Source organism: Anas platyrhynchos, chromosome Z (assembly GCF_047663525.1).
Source record: "Anas platyrhynchos isolate ZD024472 breed Pekin duck chromosome Z, IASCAAS_PekinDuck_T2T, whole genome shotgun sequence".
Lineage (NCBI taxonomy): Eukaryota > Metazoa > Chordata > Aves > Anseriformes > Anatidae > Anas > Anas platyrhynchos.
Window position 1 is genome coordinate 83,088,188 of NC_092621.1, and position 20,480 is coordinate 83,108,667.

Below are 20,480 nucleotides of genomic sequence, written 5' to 3' on the forward strand. Positions count from 1 at the left end.
AACTGCTTTTCTCGTAATGTTAATTTTAAATACACAAAACATACAGTTTTTGATCATAAGCAGAAAAGGTGGAAATATCCATCAGTTTCCTTTTTTTTTTCCTTTCTGCTAAAAGTTTAATAATTCAATCTGAGAAACAGTAGCCACAAAAGTTCTGTTTATGTAGATCTTGATAAAATACTTCATCATATTGATTAATAACAAATTTAAAGAACAGTGCAGATCTTGTTGAGTACTGGGATTTTCTTTTGCACTTTAACCATCTTAGTATTTCTATTAATTTCTTATTAAATTTGATTCACATATATACCTGCATGCATATGTATATATTTCCATGTATATATTTCCCTTTCAATCACAGGGGCTACATTTACTTTCAGTGTCAGCCTGGCATGCAATAGCAAAACAGACCATGGGGCACCAGAGGGCAGAATCTGCTGTGACTTGTATGGACATAGTAAACTCTTTATAGATTAGCACAAAACCATAAGGGACAGTATAACAGCTCTAATTTTATGTAGTAAGCCATATTTGCACAACAATTCCATTACAATACAAAAGGCAATCTTCAGAAGTAATTTAGGAATGGCAACTGTATTAATGCTGAGTCCAAGAAAAGGAGAACAATTTTCTTATGCAATCCAGTTTCAATGCCCAGATGTCTTCTGTAAATGATTTTAATGGTTATTTGATTCTAATTTAAACATAAATTGACCTTAAGATTCACCCACATCTTACATCCATTGTGCAGTTCTGTTTATTTCAAGATACTGTTTTTTCACTAAAGTTGACTTCAGAATACACTCTGTATATAGGATTTTTTCTTCTTATGACACTTCTTGGAGTTATTTTCTGTATATTAGCAATATAAAAGTGAATAATCTTAGCAGCATAATACACAAATGACATAGTGAAATGACCACAAGAAATTATGAGGAACATTTAGGCAGTGAATGATTCAAAGTATTCATTGAAATCACCATCTATAAATTAACTGAAATATTTGTTTCCCAAAATGCATATTTGAAGATGTATCAAATTCAAGTTAGCTTCCTTCCCCAAATTTAGAAGTCAGCACTGTTCTTAATTTGCACTCTTTTTTTTTTTTTTTTTTGTGTAATGATCAGTATTGAAGAGTATCAGCAATTGTGACCCTCACAGTTTAGTGAGCGATTCAAGAAAACAATATTCATCTGGCATATCGTAGAATCTAATGTGCCTGCTTACCATATAAACATATCATGAGCATGGTAGAAGATTACTTTACTACTCCACTCTATTCCAGAATTATCAGAAGTATCTTAACTGCATTTCCACAAAATTCTGTGAAAGAAAATGAAGTAATTTGCTTGCTGCAAAGAACTGTTAGGGCCGCCACACAAACCTGGCTTTGAAAGTTATATCATTGTTATTTTATTCCTCTTCTCATTCTTCTCATAATCCATTCCTAGCAAAGCATATTCTTGCTATTCTTCTCTGAGGTTCTTGGTCTCACTGTGAAGAAGGGACAAAATTGTGTTTCAGCAGGGCCAAGATTTCAGCAGAACAAGAGCTAGACACACACACAAAATATGGTGTGCGTTCTTGGGAGACAATAATACATACAAATAAGGGTTATCAAATTATTTTTGTGCTAAACCATAGCAGAAATTTTGGCATTGTGATTTTAATTCTGTCAACTTGTATTAAGCAAACCGTTGCTAACAAGTTGATTGAGGCAACTACCAGATGTAATGCTGAGTGTCAAGATTTATCTTTTCATAATCCTTTCTGTGATTTCAGGTGTATCTGACATGTCAAGTCTTTGGTCGTCAATTTTTCTCTGTGGGCAACTGAAAAGAGATCATGAAGGGGACAGTGGTAACACTGGTGGTATTGTATTGTTTTGAAATTGCATGGAAGAAGTAAGATATGAACTAAATGTCTTGACAAGTTTTCTCCAAAGCCATAACATACATGAGGGGGCTTTGAAAATCTACTTTGTCTCTTCCTAGACCTGATTGTAAGCGACACTGGCACCTTGATGTCTCATCATGTCTGAAAGACTCAAAACTAAGACACCAACTATCAACTTCTGAAAATATGGGGAAAAAACACATTACAAAACCTTGCAAAAACTTGAACCTTAAAATCTTCAAGGGAATTAGTCTTAATACCAGTAACAGCTTACAGTATTTATGAGTACCATGATCACCAGGAGTCTCTACCATCTTCTAAACTTTCAGCAAACATTGTCCAGCCTCCAGGATGCCCAGTACCCTGAGAAAAGCTATAGGTTGACGAAAGATTTCTGCTTCCTGTGCTCCATAGTTAAGCATAGGATAGAGGATGTCTATGACAGACAGAGTCTTACTCTGGAATAAAAATTCATGAAAAATCTTTTGAAATATGCAGAAGACATGGGAAGATAACAGTCAACAGACACTATTCCTCTATTCTTCTGCCCTGTGCAATATTTTTGGTAAATGGTAATCTGTATATTCTAATATCTGTATATTCTGTATAATCTAATGGTAGATACAGTGTCTTCCTTGATAAGACAGTAAGTGTTTTGGTGATAAGGCGGTAACATTGTAATTGAGTGTTATTGTAATACATTGCTAATTTTGAGGCATCATTAGAATCTCCTCAGTTTTTCTAACACTGTGTGAAGCCAAGACATTATCAGTTTTGGTGGTATTTGAATATTGTCATCTAACAACAGTCTTATGAGATAAAATCACAAAAAACTTGCAGACTTAGGTAAACATCACAGTTTCCTTTCTTGTATTCACTGTTTAGCATTCTCAATAATAGCAAAAAGGAAATATTTTTAAAGTTATTATTGCAGATCTTTAAGATCTCCACATTTCCCATATTTATCTTTGGCTGTTGGGCTTCCCCTATTTCATCATAAACATAGCTCCTTAAGAAAGATCAAATAGTACTATATCTTCTTTGGCAGCTGAAGTATTCTGGTAAGCCCAGGATATTAAAAGCACCCTTAAAAATTAGTTTTGTTAAAGAAGCAAAGGAGTAAAAAAGAATCCATACATTCAATACTTCTTACTTTGTTTTCTCTCAGATTTTGACAAATTTCAGTGTATCTAATACTAGGTAGAAGATGTTGTACTCACATATTCTCTGATGTTTCCTGCAAGCATGTACAGGTCCTATGGCTGGAAAATAAGAATGATTGAACAAAAATGAGAGCTTCTTTGCATTGTTCAAACTTCAGCTGGCCTCTTCATAGCAAATATAATATGTAGAAATACTTAGAGAGACATAGCTTTCTTCTAAAGGACAAGTCAGTCAAGTATCAGAAAAACTATCAAATCACCATAATGATAACTTAACTCTCACCTATAAATGAGTTGTACATACATTCATCAGTTGCCTTTGAGAATCAGGAGCTGTAAGTTTCAAGTTCCAAAATGATCCATTTCAATGATGTGAAACACTACTTCTGGATGCCTTCAATATATTCAATAAAAGCACATTCAAACTCAGTGTTAAAGCAATGCTATGTTATTTACTCAACTAGAAGTCATGACTCCTTGTTGAATGTTCCACAGTCAACATGAAATATGAATGTCAGTGCATTTTTTAAAATACCCAATAAAGTTAATGTCACATCACTGCCACCTTGCAGAGAAGTCTAAAGTATATAGTGAATGTAGAGACTGATCTTCTGTTTTCAACTCAGAGGTGGTTCATCCTAAGGTTAAACTCCATGCATAAAAGTGATGCAAAAACCTTTTACTTCTGCTGAACAGGTCTCAGTGTCTGTCAGTCTGTCCATTGTTAACATGGAAGAAATATACTTTATAAATTTCAAAGATATGTAGAAAACATGCAATTTCTTCAGGATGTGATAGTTAGAAAACTGAGCATCTGTATTACTCCCAGCCTTAAATATGAACTCCATAAAGGGACTTGGTAACAGAAAGCTAACCAGAAAAAAAAAAAAAAAGTCCATTAAACATTTTACACCCATTCATGGAAAAAAATAATTTCTAAAAATTGTCTCCAAATTACAGTATACTTGAGTAGAAGCATATGCACTGCGGACATTTTGCCCGTTAGCATTTTTTGAGTGTTCTGTACATGTAAGAACACAACCAGAGCTAATTTTGAAGATGTGTAAGTTTTCAAATGGTGTGTATCTGCTACTACTTTCACAAGCAAAAGATTGAATAAGGAATTATACATCTTGAGCAGTGCTAAATCGTACACTTTCTTTGCCAGTCCAGTTCTCTAACTTGAAAATAATAGGCCTTAACACTTAACACTAAAAGTAATAATAGCTTGTTAGTTTTAAAAAAATGAAAAAAATAACTTGTCTTAGTAGACAGTGTCAGAGCAGAGCTGAGAATAGGTCAGTCACAACCACTGATTACACTCTTTTGGTAACATTCTCTTAAATTCACCAGCCAAATCCAAACATGGAGAAGGATGGGTAAACGATTCACCATGCCATTTCCTTTCCATCCTCTTCCTCTGGCTGTCGGTATCTTGCAAAGCTGAAAAAACTGTTTTCGTTTTCAATGGTGCAAAAAGAAGAGTGGGCAAGTTCCTTGAAAACAGTCCCTTCTAGTCTATCCATAACAAGTACAGCTTGAATCTGATACTAAATGTATGGAATTCCTCCTTTAAAATATCTGTTGTGTTATTGTAAGATACAGAAAATACAATAGCTCTGTAAAGTTTAATTTTTCCGGCTAAAACTATGTATTTCAAGGTAGAGAAGGGGGGTATTTTAAAAGGCAGGCCTGATATCAGAAATCAGATAAAGGAGGAGAGACAATTTATAGAAGTGTATAGAAATGTCTGTGTGTTTGTCCTTTAAAGTATTTGGCAATATCTGTGTTAAATGGAAGCTAAACACATTATTAAGGAAATCCAAATGTGAGCTTTGTGATTCTTCAATACATAACAGGCAATGTCAGGCATGAGAAACTGATTGATTGATTTGTACTATGAGAAGGACTCTTGATTGATTCTCCAAAGAATCATGTGAAAAGATCCACCAGGGAAAAAAAAAAAAAAAAAAAAAAAAAAGACTTTCCAGAGTTCAATATTAAAATGGTAGCATTGTTTGCTACTGAGAATGTACATGTTAATGAAAAATTGATATCTTTGGTGCTTATGTGTAGCAGCTTGATTAGCATTTGCTACAAAATTGAAGAAGAAAAAAATATATGTGAGCATACCCACTGCTCATATCTAAGGATCAAAACACACATCATAAAAAAAAAAAAAAAAAAAAAAAAAAAAAAAAAAAAGCTAGTAACTGTATATAATTATGTGTGTGTACAAATACATGCTCACCAAAAAATTCTGTCAATCAGCTTGTTCAATAGCCACTGCTGCTTTTAACACATTAGTCCAGTGCTCTGCTTTCCATGTTGACTTTCTAGTGTAGTGTCTAGTTCAAGGTCTCTGGCCTGCAGCTGAGATCCCTCTGTGCGTTTGATTCTTGCTCTCCCAGATTGTCTTTCCTTCCATGACCTTTCATAACTGCAGCTCAGTGCAAGTGTTGACTAACAGTTGCTTGAGAACTGAATAAAAAAGTTATCCACTTTATAGGCTCAGCCTCAATTATGGAATGAACTTTTGCAAAGGATAAGAAAGGACACAAAGCTGACCACAGAATTAGACTCAGAAGATGTGTCTCAGGAAATAATTCCTTCCCATATAAAACAAACATGCTCATGCAAAAGACCTCTCACTGCATTAAAGAAGAAAACCAAAAGCATACTAGCAAATCAAGCAATTTCTCTTACTGTCGCGTTAAAGGGGTGTAGCTGATTAACCGTTACGGGCCCGGTTGGATTCAGAGTACTGAATCAGTCGGACATTCACCAAAAACACATTAACCGCCTGGGGGTCCAGTCAGACATTCACCAAAAACGCATTAACGGTCTGGGGGTCCATTCGGACATTCACCAAAAACGTAATAACCGCCTGGGGGTCCGCTCAGACATTCACCAAAAATGCATTAACCGTCTGGGGGTCTGGTTAGATTCAGAACACTGAACTATCACGGATAACCACCCTCACCCTAGTTGCATTAATGAGAGCTATCACAATGCAATCAAGTATGGTTTATTACAGCAACAGATAATCAGGTTCTTTTGGATTGCCGGTGATAGTGACTATCTGCAAAAGCAAGCTAGTATGCATGAAATACACAGGCGTTATAGGTGTTACAGATGTTACAGGTGTTATAGGTGTTGTAGGTGTTACAGGTGTTATAGGTGTTACAGATGTTATAGATTTATAGATGTTATAGATGTTACAGATGTTATAGGTGTTATAGGTGTTACAGGTGTTACAGGTGTTACAGGTGCGCAGCCTAGAAATAAACACGTTAAAAGGATCAAAGACTCTATAGAGATTTATAACCAAATATTCAGATCTCACCCAAAGGCGTCCCAATGGGGGGGGGGAAGAGAGGCTCAGCCCGTCGACTGATACCAGGAGTCAGGAGGTCCTAAGGATGCTGTATGTCCTCGGGATGGTATCTCCCCTGACGGTGGTATCTTCCCTAACATCCCCTCTCTCTTGGGCCAATTTATATTATTTTCTATCTTTTAGGTGGAGCTTGAGTGGCTCTAGTCAAGCATATCTTAGTTATGATTGGTGTAAAGTTTTCCCATCTCTGTTTAAAGTAATAGGCTCCGAGAAATTCAGAGCGCATGCTCAGTGAGGGGTGGTCGCACCTTGGAGGCGGGTAACTTTTGGGATGGAGGTGTGTTTTGGTATTATAATGATATTATAATGAGCAAAAAGTACACTAGGGTACAGCATTTGTCAAAACATGACAGGTCTTTGGCTTAGGGTGGCAAAAAGTGCAGCTTTGTGCACAAGAACAATCGAGGCCCCACCTGATTACAGAGCCTAGCCGTGGTGTCTCCACTCCACTCTATGCTCCGTGGTGTTCCTTAGAGCTAGCACACCAAGTTTCCCCAGCGCGATAGCATCTAAGGTTGGGAGCCTAGGGAATGCTCAGATAATGCAGTTATGCCCTACCCTGAAAGCCTCTTCAATGCTGTACCTTTTCCTTAAAAGTGTGAATGTTAGTTTTATTTTCCTAGTTACTTCAGGCATTTACACCACACTGACAATCTCCAAGGAAAAAAAAATAAGCAATTTCTTTTGTTATGCTGTTTTAAACTTAAAAAATATAGAAGACTGTTAAAGCAATGAAGTAATATCCTGAAACATATTTTAAATAGGTAGGAAGAGGGTTCATCAGCATTCTGTCCCATCATTCTCATAAACAAGCCAGAAATAGTTTTGATTTAATTGAAGTTACAACAGGATGTTTTGTTCCTGAGTTTTCTATGATATAATACAATTATATAAGCTACACTTGAGAAATTACTGAAGAAGGAAATATTTTCTGGGTACCAAATGAACTTGTATATAAGCTTAAGATACAAGCAAATTTAATATTATTATAGTCCTATAAGGGTTATAGGTAGAAGTCTATATTATATTATCATAATAGATGTTAAGGGAGAAAATAATTTAAGAGAAATGGAGGTATTTAAAAGACATTTAGATGTAGAGCTTAGTGATATGGTTTAGTGGAAGACTTGTTAGTGTTAGGTCAGAGGTTGGGCTAGGCGATCTCTTCTAACCTAGACGATTATGTGATTCTGTGAACTGAATCTTATTAAACTATTTAGTAAGTTTTCTAGTTGAGAGATGGAAATATGCCCAATTATATATAATTTCTTTGGGTGATGATCACCCGATCATGTGAAGTTCAAGCTTTTCCCAAATATATGTTTATGCTATCAACTATTCTATTGGAAAGCTAGGGCAACCACAAAGGCATTATAGAAAACAGATTTTAAATTAATCTCAGAGTCCTCTGCATTGTTTCAAATGACACTCAAATATCTTCTTCAGGGATAGGATACCCTTCAAATGTAATGAGTTGCATAGTGAAGATCTGTTCTCCTAATCTATCTCATGTAGGATTTACAGTTGTAATCTTATTAACTTCAGTGGTTTGTTCTGGTTTGCTTTCAATTCAGAAGTATGTTAAACCTTCTGTTTGAACTTATTTAGGGCATAATGTCTTGTAGCAGTGAATGTCATTGATTAATGAGATATTACACACATTTTTATGAAGAACCCAATATCAGTTATTTTTTTTTCTATTTATTTATAGTCATTCTCTTACTCATTTTATTTCTATTCTATCAGTCAATACCATCATTTTTAATTTACATTTTGAAGTATATGATATCTTTTAGTCTTAGATGTCTGTAACCATCTTTATAAATGTCTACTGATGAAGGAACCAGAATTCAAGACAAAAATCCTTCAGTAAAATTTTTGTATGTTCCTTGGTTCTGACTTCTGTATGGAGAGGTTTGGACGGTGGATAGCATGGTCGTGTCTTTCTGACACATTCCTGTCTTTCTGACTACATTGTCTTATAAGTCTTCTCTTCTCCCCCATTCCTCTGAAATCTATTTCTTTCCAGAGGAACTATTTAGAAACTAAGTAAGATTCTGCATTAGAATTTGAGTTCTGTTTTCTCTTTACTTCAGAGTTGGACTTCTCATCTGACTTGTTTACTTACTTCGCAAGTCAGAGCAGTCCTATTGCAACATTTCTGATCATCTGGCAATCTTCTACTTAGCCTCATCAATGTGTTCTCCTGGAGAACACTGGGGAACAGCAGGACAAGATGGGTGCCGCCATTTTTGTGCCTCAGAACTGAAGCATATGTTATTTAGATACTAGCTTTTACATGCAACTCAGAGTAATCTGCACATAAGGAATACATTAGTCTTCTCTTTATGGATGATTTAATGCCCTAGTTACTCAATGCTCATTATATTTCAGCTTTCTGTCCTGTACCCAGAATAAATGATGCTGAAGATGATTCATAGTCTTGTCTTTAGATGTCACTTTCTTCCAAAATAATCAACCCATGCTCTACCTTTGCACTTACATAGTTTATTTCTATGGCACTTTAGAATTTTCACTTTTGTAAAGAGATCTCACTAAGCTGAATTTCGATAGTTCTGTCCACTTAAGCTAGAAATTTCCCAGCACATACCTGCAAGTCACTGCTCTAGCCAGTTCTGATTACAGAGGTCTGCTGCAGCACCAGCAGAATAAACAACTTTCAGAAGCTTGCAAAATTCCTGATTGTATTCTCTTCTACAATACTTCTTTAAGTACAACAATTTTGCTAATGACTTATGTATACCTTGCAGGAGCACGTGAAGGGCAAAACAGACCACTGCAGTAAGGAGTTAAAGTTGTTAATGTAATATGGAATGAAAAACACAAATATTGAAGTTGTTCGTGAACAAATATACCAAGGAAAATTAACACTAGATCCATTCAAGTTTTTCTTCAGATATGTTTTTGACTTCAATTTCTAAATGCTGTAATGAAAGTCATGTTGAGAAGACAAAATAGGACATGTAGAAGTTATCATTATATCTTTTTTTTTTTTTCTGATGCAAAATTTTGGCAAAATATAATTTTCCAGAGTATTTCTGTTGCAAGAGATTCATTACAATAACTTAAATTTCTCCACCATAATTTTTCTTGGAGATCATTCAACAGATATTTTCATACCTAAAGCAAAACCAGCAGTTTTTAGCATGTCATCTGTCAAAATTCTCTTTATTTTATTTTAAAATATTAAAGTATATTATTTTAATTTCCATGCAGTTAAGCAGTGGCTACTATATAATACATAGCTTAAAAGAATCACAGGTACATATTGTTTAGGAAAAATTACCCAGACTAAGATTTCAGCAGATCAGCATCTGTGCTTTGAATTTTTAATAGTATTGTTGAAGATTGTTTTTATTTATGTTTGGCATTTTCAGGACCGCTTTTACATTAATCAGTTCATTTCAAACAGTGTGCCTTTAAAAATAAAATCAATTCAGGTTTGCAGATAACATGCTGATGTACCCTCATCTGAAGTGCTAGGGTTTATTTTCTCCATGTTTCCACAGTACAATAAATTCTGGGTTGTGTCTCGCTGAGGGTCCAAGGCCGTGTTTAACAAAGAAACTGAACTTTTAACCTTTTGGTCTCCCAGTTTTTGATTATTACAACTAACTGATTTTCATTTAGATTTTGTTTAATTAAAGTAAATCCAAATCACTGATGAGCATCCATATATATGAATATACTGACCCTCAATCAATAAAGGATGTCTTTTGCAGGTCACTGGAAAGACTTAGTAAGGAAAGAGATAAGTGAGAAACCCTTACCTCAATTTGATTAGTAATGAGCCCTTAAATGAAGAATTCTTGCACCTTGGTTTCCGTTATTAACTTTCCCACCTATGTACGAATTGACACCTTCCAGGGATAATGCTGTAATATTGTTTGCCTTCTAAACTCTGATTGATTTAGATACTCTGCATGCCACTGGATAATTTTTGTAAGATCGGACATTGTTTCACACTAATTTTGTATAGGAATTTTCACTGTTATTTTCTTCTTGGTCTTAAAAAATTCAGAGAAGGAATCTAAAGAAAAACAGATTTCAAGAGTTCTATTTACCTTTTAATCTTCTTGCCACTGCCATTATACTCTTAAGCTATTAAAGAGCAGAAACTGTCTCTATGAGAAGTTATAAAGTGACATGTCTCATTCCTTCTTGGAGGAATAATGTGATGAGCAGTGAACACTAGAGGGGGAGCTTAACCGTTCAGGAGAGTTAAATCTCCAGACCCTCTGGGAGAGGATCAGAGTGATACGATAGCTGCTGACTTAAACAAGCAAAGTTAAGGCATGGACAGCCATGGTTCAGAAGTCAAGGGGTCAAGAATAGTAGAGAGCCAATTTATTGTCATTTTCCAAAAAAAGCAGCAAATCGTAAGTGGAATTGAGAAGTTTAGGGCTCTGCTCCTATCACGATGTGGTATATTTTAAAAACCTCTCTAGAGGCAGTTTAACATGAAGAGTAGGATTACAGGGATTTTTATTTTTTTTTTTTTCCCAAGGACTGTCTGTCATTTAAATGTCTGAGGAATGATGGAATGAATTATCATAAAATTTTGACAAATTTGATGGCTCAACCAAAGGGGGAAAACAGACATTCCACTTATTGGGTTCTAATAAGACATGACATTTAAAATGAGTTTACATGGCAGTTAGACCTTTTCTTTTCTTTTCTTTTCTTTTCTTTTCTTTTCTTTTCTTTTCTTTTCTTTTCTTTTCTTTTCTTTTCTTTTCTTTTCTTTTCTTTTCTTTTCTTTTCTTTTCTTTTCTTTTCTTTTCTTTTCTTTTCTTTTCTTTTCTTTTCTTTTCTTCTTTCTTTCTTTCTTTCTTTCTTTCTCTCTCTCTCTCTCTCTCTCTCTCTCTCTCTCTTTCTCTCTCTTCTTCTTTCTCTCCTTCTCTCTTTCTCTCTTTCTTTCTCTCTTTCTCTCTTTCTCTCTCTCTTTCTTTTTTTTATTTAGATACATTTCTGTTTGGAGAGCAGTTATGTATAACTAATTCTTGTATAAGACTGGAAAATATACTCCTTTTCATCCTCTGCTGACTGTGTTTTAATTTTTTGGTGCCCAGTTCACATATTGTACTTTCATATAATGTAATTTTAAGCCTTGCTGGCTCCTATAGGATGTCAATACTATGTTTACTGCAAAATGGATGTTTATTGCAAAAATGAAGTATGAACCTACTGTTTAGTTTTACTGTGTTGTAACTCCATCATAAAGTGTACTTTTAATTTTAAAAGGTTTCACGTTTTAATTTCTATTTATTGAAAAAAAATCAGTTAATATTATATTTGTTTTATAAGGGAAATAATGTCAAATCCAAACTGTCCATTTTCTGTTTCCACACGTTCACAGGTATTTTGGTGCCCACTTCTAATTTGGGCAATGTAGCATTTGGTCATTTCTCATGAAGGAGCCTAGAAATCTGGCCAAGCAAGTTTTTGTTTTATTTTGTTTTGTTTTGTTTTGTTGGTTTTTTGTTTGTTTGTTTGTTTGTTTTAACACCTTATATACCTTGATGGCATTCAAAATAACATAGATGCATACAGGAATTTTCTGAGTGCAAAGCATTCAGGGAAGACTCCAAAATACTGCTACATTTTTTTTAACTAATATACAAATATTAGATCACAAGATCATGAAGGGTGGATGTGAATATGGCAACTGCTGGGCCAGGGGATGTCTTGTCCATAACCCAAGCCAGCTTGAACAAATCTCCACTCCTGGCACTGTCCTTTGGTCAGTGAAGCTAACTATTGCTAGGAATGTATTCAAGCCACAAATATGGAGCCAAAATACAGCTGAATTAAGCAAAAGAAAACATGGCAACAAATCATGTTTTGTTTCCCATCCAGATTGTTCATTTCTCTGGATGAGATGCTAATTTTATTTTCAGTTACTAAAGAAAGTAATGTTCCTGCTATAGCTGCAAGGTAAAAAGTAAACAGAAATTAGGTAAGCATGTGTTTGTATCTAGTTACCTAACAGAGGTGAAATTTTTCAAGAGCTGCTGCACATGATTTTTCCATTTTCTGTTTGTTCTGCATAAGAGGTAGATACTTTTCCCCCAGAAGGCTTTTTCTCATGTTGACTCGACTCACAGCTTTCCTTGGAGTGCCAGTGCAAATATATAGAAAGTATTAGTATGCCACTTTATTTAAATAAATGTGTTTAAATTATAAATCCACTTATTTATGATATCTTTTTATATCATGCACCGTATAGATCTTTCCATCCACAATGAAAATATGTAGTCATTTTCCTTCATTTAAATATATTAATCTTTACTGTTTTATCACACATAGAATAAACAATCTATATTGTTTTATTATAATACATTGTAAAAAATTAAAAAAAAATAGAAAAAGGAAGGTAATTCTTTAGTGTAAATGCAAACAATGAACTCACAAGCTGTTCAATTACACATTATTCTAAAATTTTCTCTGTTGAAGTTTCTGAACATGGTGCTCCTGCCCTGAAAGAGACAGAATGCCACTAGTTTAATTAGATCTTATCATATTGTTTTAGATAAGAATCAGGATGTCTCACTTTGATTTACGTATATACTTTGATGGTATAGAAAAGAATTTTGTGTATACTAACATTGTGTTGTATTCTTACAGGCAGTCATTGCTGCAGTAGCACTATGGGTCTCAGTAAGTTGCTTAATTTTAGAAAGTGCTGAGTGATTGTGTTGGAAAAAGAAGGTGGTACACTGATTGCACACCATACAGACCACAGCCAGTTTATAAGGGTACATTTTCTTCTGTTTTGGCACTGTATCCCCACTGATTTTCAATAAAGCTTCACCACTGAAATTAATAGGGGAATTTGACCCTGTATTTTCAAGCACAGTAATTTCTCTTTAGACAAGACCTTTTTATTACTCTCATATCCTTTATTATCTCACCCAGACTTGTATTGCTTCTCTGTGATGCTTGAAGAAAGACCATGTATAGTAGTAAATAGACTTCAGGATGAAGGAGAAGACAAATAGGATTTTAGCAACTGTGGAATAAGAGCTGCCTTTTAATCAATATCCATCCATGCTTCACCAGATTTCATGTTTTGTTTTGTTTTGTTTTGTTTTTCTCTGATCTCTTATTTTTTACTTGACTAATTTATTCAGCTCAAGTAACCAACTATGGCCTTTTCAAAGGTAGAGGGCCTGACTGCCTTTCCCCAAACCAGTTGCTTTTGCTAATAATGTTTGGCATATATATATATATATGTGTGTGTATAAATATATATGTGTATATATATATTAATGTAATATTGAACATTTAAGCAAATAATCTGTGAATACAGTAAGTGCAAGTGATGTTGGAAAACTGACTCTAAAAAAGCAAATCAACACTTTGTAAAAGTACAAGATGCTGGGTTTTGTAAACTGACATTTATATTTATGGCAACTTTGGGTGAACTCAGGCATATTTTAGATGGGATCTGGCTAGTGAAGCAACATAAGCTGGAAATTCACCAATAAATAAATAAATAAATAAATAAATAAATAAATAAACAGGCAAGCCTGAAGGTAAATTAAAAAAGGAGGAGTGGGGAAATGATTGTCTCCAAAGGGAAAAAAAAAAAAAAAAAAAAAAAAAAAAAAAAAAAAAAAAAACATTAAATAAGTGTCAGCTATCTAAACAAAAAGACCATCATAATTCTCTTTCATCTTGTTTAATATAATAATGAATAACTGATACAATAGTTGATATTTTCTGAAAAGCTTTGGTTTCTCAGAAAAATAAGCTGAAGTATAGCTTTATGTTTATGATGTTAACAGAAGTAACTGCTAGTTACTTCTGTTGTACCTAGGGCAGGCAGATGCTGTTGCCTGAGCTCCGTTCTGCTCTCTCTTAATGTGAGAAAATGGATGGGCCTCACTTTGTGCTTCCTAAACAAATGGCAGTGGGTTGACTTCTGTGAGGATGTTTAGTGAAGGACAAAGATTCCTCTTTAATAAGGAAGACTGAATGGGTTGATTCCAATTCCAGAGTTTGACAAATATTAAATGTGAAAATAAAATAAAATAAAAATAATAAAAGTCTTCATTTTTTCTTAGAAGTAACATGAACATGGTGGAAGGTTCACAAAGAAACACAGCTTGGATCTCAGTGTTTGCAGACTTGCTGGTTGAAAGCAGGTCTGTCCTCAGGATACATTTGGTTTGGAACACAGACACCACCTTGAACTTCTGTCTCTAGGCTGAGTCCTCAGATGTGCTTTTCTCTAGAGACCCACCCACACTGTGGTTGGATGGTTGAACTGTCTTCTTTTAGGGAATTTCTGCACCTCAGCTGGAGATTGATACTCCTCTGCTCAAATTCAGAGTTTGCCTCTAGGAAATACAATGCAGCAGCTTGAATACTCACTCTGCAGAGAAGTTAAAATTGGCTGCCATACCCATCACAGCTTACATTGATATGGACACCAAATTATGCCCTGGGCCACAACATTTTCCTTCTTCAATGTTGTGGCCCATGAGATAGCAAAGATTTAAAGGTGATTCTTTTCATATTGAGCTGTAAAGTATGGGGGAAAAGGGAAAAAAAAAAAAAAAGTGTTTTCCAGGAATAAGGCAATTAGAGGGAGGGTTAGTTGTCTTTTGAAGACCAATTACTAAACACAGTTTAAACACAGTTATTGAAATAAGGGATATTACATAGAGAGAAAGAATTAAACCAGAAGATGTGAAAGAACTCATTGTCTATTAATACTCACAGAATGATTCATAACAGGTTGCTGCTTTCAGCTTGGAGTAAGTGATTAGCAGTTAGATCTACTCAGTGCAAGGGTAGTTTTCGTTGTTGTTGTTTTGGAGTGGCATATTAAAATGTTAAATGTAACAAGTAAAACAAAATCACTAGGAATGAAAACAAATAGTGATCCTAACAGCCTAATGTCTGATATGAAAATAAGTACTAACAGGTACAGCCTTTTAAAATTCTGGTAGAGAAATGGAAATCTACTGCTTTGCACTTAAGAATCTGTGAATCTGAAGCCGTTCACTAGATCATTTCATACACTTCACTCATTTTATATTTAAGTACATTTCCCATTACAAGCTTGATTTCTATTTCTAAATTTCCCCACATAGAAGCAGTCTCTTCCAAGCTTACATGTTACATCTTTACCAAAAATTGAGTTTCAAGAGGAAACCAGAGAAGTCATTCTAAATTACAGGTAACTTAAACACTTGTTGTTGTTACTGTGGTTGTTATTTAGTTGCTTGGCTACAAAACCCAAGCTTGTTCTTATAAAGAAGTGCTTTTTAGTACATTTTCATGGGAGGTAAATGTGTTAAGGGGTATCCAGTGATGAAATGCAAGTGCATTAATATGTGTTTCCCAGTCCTATAATAAAAGGGGAGGCACGAGTACAGTCTGTTTGCTGTAAGGACATGGGCTAACATGTGTGGAAAATGTCACATGGAAGAAATGCAACAGATGCAGATTAAATAAAGAGGGAGATGCAGAAAACAAACGTAGTAACTTGGGAATGGCAGGGAAGCAAACTGAGAAAAAAAAAAAAAAAGTACTAAATCTTCTCTCTTTCAAACGTTTTTCAGTGTTAATATAAATATGCTCTTGTATTTATTTTTCTTCCAGCCCCTCTGTGGTTTACTATCCCATGTAGTAATTCCTTCTATTCCTTTTCATAGTCCCTGCTTATATGCAGATATTCACACAGAGTGAATCGTTAGTGATTGTAAACCATGTCCATTTACACAGCAGTTCCTAGGAGGTAAAGCAAATGTTTTCACTTAAAACTGCTGAGTAAATTTTCCTTTTGCAGATAGCAATTACATATGTTAGATTTAGGTAGAAAACCTAACACTTTAATTGTTGTCTTATCCTCAGCAACATGAAGCATAGGATTGGATTTGTCTTTCAGACAAGAGAAGGGAATTAAACAGGAGCTGCAGAGAAGCAACCATGATGAAATGCAGGACATGATTTTGCCTCTATTATCAGTTTGGAGATGCTAACAACAGATAATGTACATTTCATCTCTTGCTTCAAAAAAAAAAAAAAAAAAAAAAACAAACCTCTGTCAAAACAAATTATTTTTATTTTAAACCAAAATTAATGAACCAACTTTATTATTTTAAGAGAGAGACTGGTAAGGGAAACACAAGAGAAAGAAAAGACGCAGGAGTCTTTGGAAGAATAGGTGGTTTATAATGTGTTAAATGTGTTTATTTGCACTTCCGAAGTTCAGATTTCCTCATACATTTTCATACTGATAGAGATAAAATGCTAAAGTCTTAAATCCCTCTATGCCATGCTGAGTTGCTAAGGGCTGTTGAGTTTTTGTTATTTCTCCTCTCGAGTTAGCTCTGATTATGCCTGCTGAGTGAAAAATTTGTATTTGCCGACAGAAATAGGAACCACACCACGTGTGCTTGCACTCAGCAAATGCTCCAATACATCACAAAGATTTGCTCAACCCACCTTCAGAGGCCAAATCGAGCATGTTATTTTCTGTTTAGATCTGATCCTGAAGACTATCAGTCAGGAGTGTTTCTCAATCTCTGATTAAAACAAGGCCTACAAAGCTGCAAGTGCTCATGCACAGTCTCATTAGAGGACTGGATGGAGTGACCCCGGTCTTCCAGCACAAAGCTGTGAGTGAACTTCAAATATGAGAGTGCATCAATCAAATCCCAGCAAGGCTTTTATGTCATTTTTTCTACTTTGCCTTTAAAGTCCTAAAGGAATGCCCTTTCCAGTGTACAGCCAGGGATCATTCAACAGCAGCAAACAAACCAACAAAAAGCCTCTCAGAAAGAATAGGATTTTACTCCTCTCAAAAAAGAAAGGCAAGATATTTTCCTAATGTGCTTTCTAATAAAACAGGCTCATTTCATAGCTCTTGGTGTATGATTTTTGCCAATCTGTATTGCTTAAAAGTATGTTCAAGAAGTAGAAAGTTTACTATAAACACACTGAACAAAAAAGAGGTTTCATGCTGTTGTTGTTGTGTTTTTTTTGTTGTTGTTGTTGTTTTGTTTTGTTTTGTTTTGTTTTCCTTTAAAACACAGTTGCTGCAGCTTTTTGCACCTATTTGATTGATTTTTGTTGCTGCTTATTGAGGGAAGGAATAGATGTGTATAAAAACAGCACAACATTTGATCCAGATATTTGGTGCTATAACACAGTGTGGTATCTAATTCTTTTCTGTCCAAACGCTGATGACATTTCAGTAATGCCTCTTAAATGGAAAAGTTAACTGAAAAAGTTGTTACACTCTATTATCTAAAAATCTGTTTCAAAAGATATGATGATATAGTGAACTGTGATCCCAAATGAGAGGATCATTTGATCCTCTCATGAATTTCGTTTCTTTGAACAAAACCAAGGTTCCAAAAATAAATACAACCCAGAGATGACTCATCATGGAAATTGAAAAAAAAAAAAAAAAAAAAAAAAGGCCCAAAAGTGCTGAGCTTTTTGTTTTGTTTTGTTTTGTTTTATGCTTTACTTTGCAGAGTATTATAACTTGGTCTAAAATCTTTGTATCTTTTTGCTGCTGACAAATAATGAGGTACAATTTTCCTCAATGTTACAGTTTTTATTTTCTTTTTCTAGCAAAGTTATTTTCTGTTTGGCTTACTTCTAAAGATAGCTAGAGATCTACATGAGAGACAGTTTCATAAACTGGCAGGTGCAATGCCTGGTCCCTGTGGCCATAGGCCAATTGTGACTTTATAAGGCTGGAGAAATTCAGAAGGATGAACAGGTAGTTTTAGTTTGGAAATGGTTGGATGCTAACAAAAACATCCAAAGTATATGTTTAATCTTAATCTGGACACATAATTACTCAACGTCAAATTTTAATTTATGTTTTCCAGAATTCCTTGGTTACCTCTTTTCCAGTGGTGTGGTAGAGGGTTTTGTTGTTGTTTTTGTTTGTTTCCCTTTTCGACATAGGGATAGGTTCTGCAGTGCTTACCTTTGAGCTAATGCACATTCCCTGTTTCAGTAATGCTAGGCTGTGGTCTTAAATTTCTATTATAAAAGGATAAATATATGGACACACATTTTGCCATCATAAGGCACAATTTTACCACACAGAAACTTGATTTGTTGCTATCTGAAAAGTGTTACAAAAACACTTTTGCGTAGTATTGGTTGGTAAATAAGCAAAACCGATTCATGGAACAGAGAAAGCTAATAGATGTCAGGTTTAAAATTCAGGATGTATCCTTGTAACACAAGGGCCACAGCGTCACAGTGTCACATCCCTGTGCACAACTAAGGATGACCACTACAAACACTTGACACTTCCTGTATCTTCTCTGTTACCAAGCTATCCCTGAAAAGTTCAAGCTGTTACAAAACCACCTTGAAAGACAATCTTGCACTGAGCAGGTGCCAACATTGTCTGCAAAATTCCAGCTAAAACTATGTTGTTTTTTTGATTTTGTTTGTTTGGCTGGTTGGTTAGACAAAATCTATAATACATAAAAAGAGTTTTTTGGTTCTGTTTCTCCTTCTCCCTTTCTCCTGTCCTTTTTTCTAATTTAATGTCTTACAGGAAATTGCTTTTTCTTCTAGTATGGACATTCTGTTGTGATCTGACACTGATTGTGCCAGATATTATCTTAGCTTATAACACCATTTTAGGTTGTTTTATTTGTTTTAATTTGCTTTGTTTTGTATTCTTAATAAGGAATTACTGGGTTGCATCTTCTCCTTCTTGTGTTTGTTTTTGGAAAGGAAATTTGTTATGCTCAAGAAGAATTCAGAGAAGAAGCAGAGGAGTCATGAAATTTTGTTTCAACATAGTATATATAATTTTTGGATTTGTTGAGTCCATCAGCTAATGATCATGATATTCTCTATATATAGTCATTATTTCTGCTGCAGGTACTTAGAATTTTTACTTTTTAGGTTTCATTTGCTTGCCTTTATTTGAACCATCACTCAAAGTCATATTCAGCTCTGGGTATCTCTGGCTATGCTTCTTTTTAACTCCTCTCTTATGATCTTTATTACTTACTCTTTCTTCCTTTACAGATTTCATCCATTTAATTCAGTTTGCCTGGGCTCACAAGTTGCAGACTAACTTTTTACAACTCTTCCATCAGTTTTTTCCTTAGATATACTCTCACACTCAGACACCCATACATGGGCTACTAAATCCCAAACCAACAATAGTTGAGTTCTTTTCTTTTGCTCTTTGGTAGATTTTTCTATTTCTTTATAGAAGCTAGGGGATAATGCAAGCTAACATCTATAAAGTAAATGATCTGTTGAGATTTTCTCTGGAAGTTAGCCAGAATATTTTCAATAACTTCTTCACAGAAAACCTGTATTTGAAAGAGACTGATAAGTAGTAGAAGAATTTTCCTTGTAAAGTGCATGTTGATGCTGGAATATAAGCATGTTTCTATTTATTTGAACAAATGTCACTACAGCAATGTTTATATTTGAGCAGAAAATGAAGCACTTCAAAAACAAAGAGCCTGTGTTTATGATAATACTGTTGTAGTGCCCAGACAGTTGCTGATGTCCCTATTGTAATCAATGTATCCAGAGGTGGAGCATAGGCTCCAGATAATCCTCTCAATTACCTAAACTGTAAGATAAAATCTAGGAAATAAATTTATGGGAGGAGAATGAACAGTTGACTAGAATAACAACAAAAACAGTGTGGAAAAACAACCTAAGTTAAGACTTATTAAAATAGCTTGTAAAATATCTGATAAAAAACTTACACAAAGATTGCAGGCTATCACAGTTAGTTTGTTACTACTTTTACAGAAAAAGTATGAGATTTTTGCCCTTTGCATACATTTGGTTTCCTACATCTCGATATATCTTATCTAGTGATGAGTATCAAGATGTAGTCCAATATGTAATACTGAATTTCATAATTGTTGAGAGGAAATACATTTTTCTACAAATAAATATTTGGGGCTAGACTGGGACAGTTTGTGTGGAATTTGTCTTGCCTAACTTGCATTGTCTACAGCTGTAGGCAGTTACAT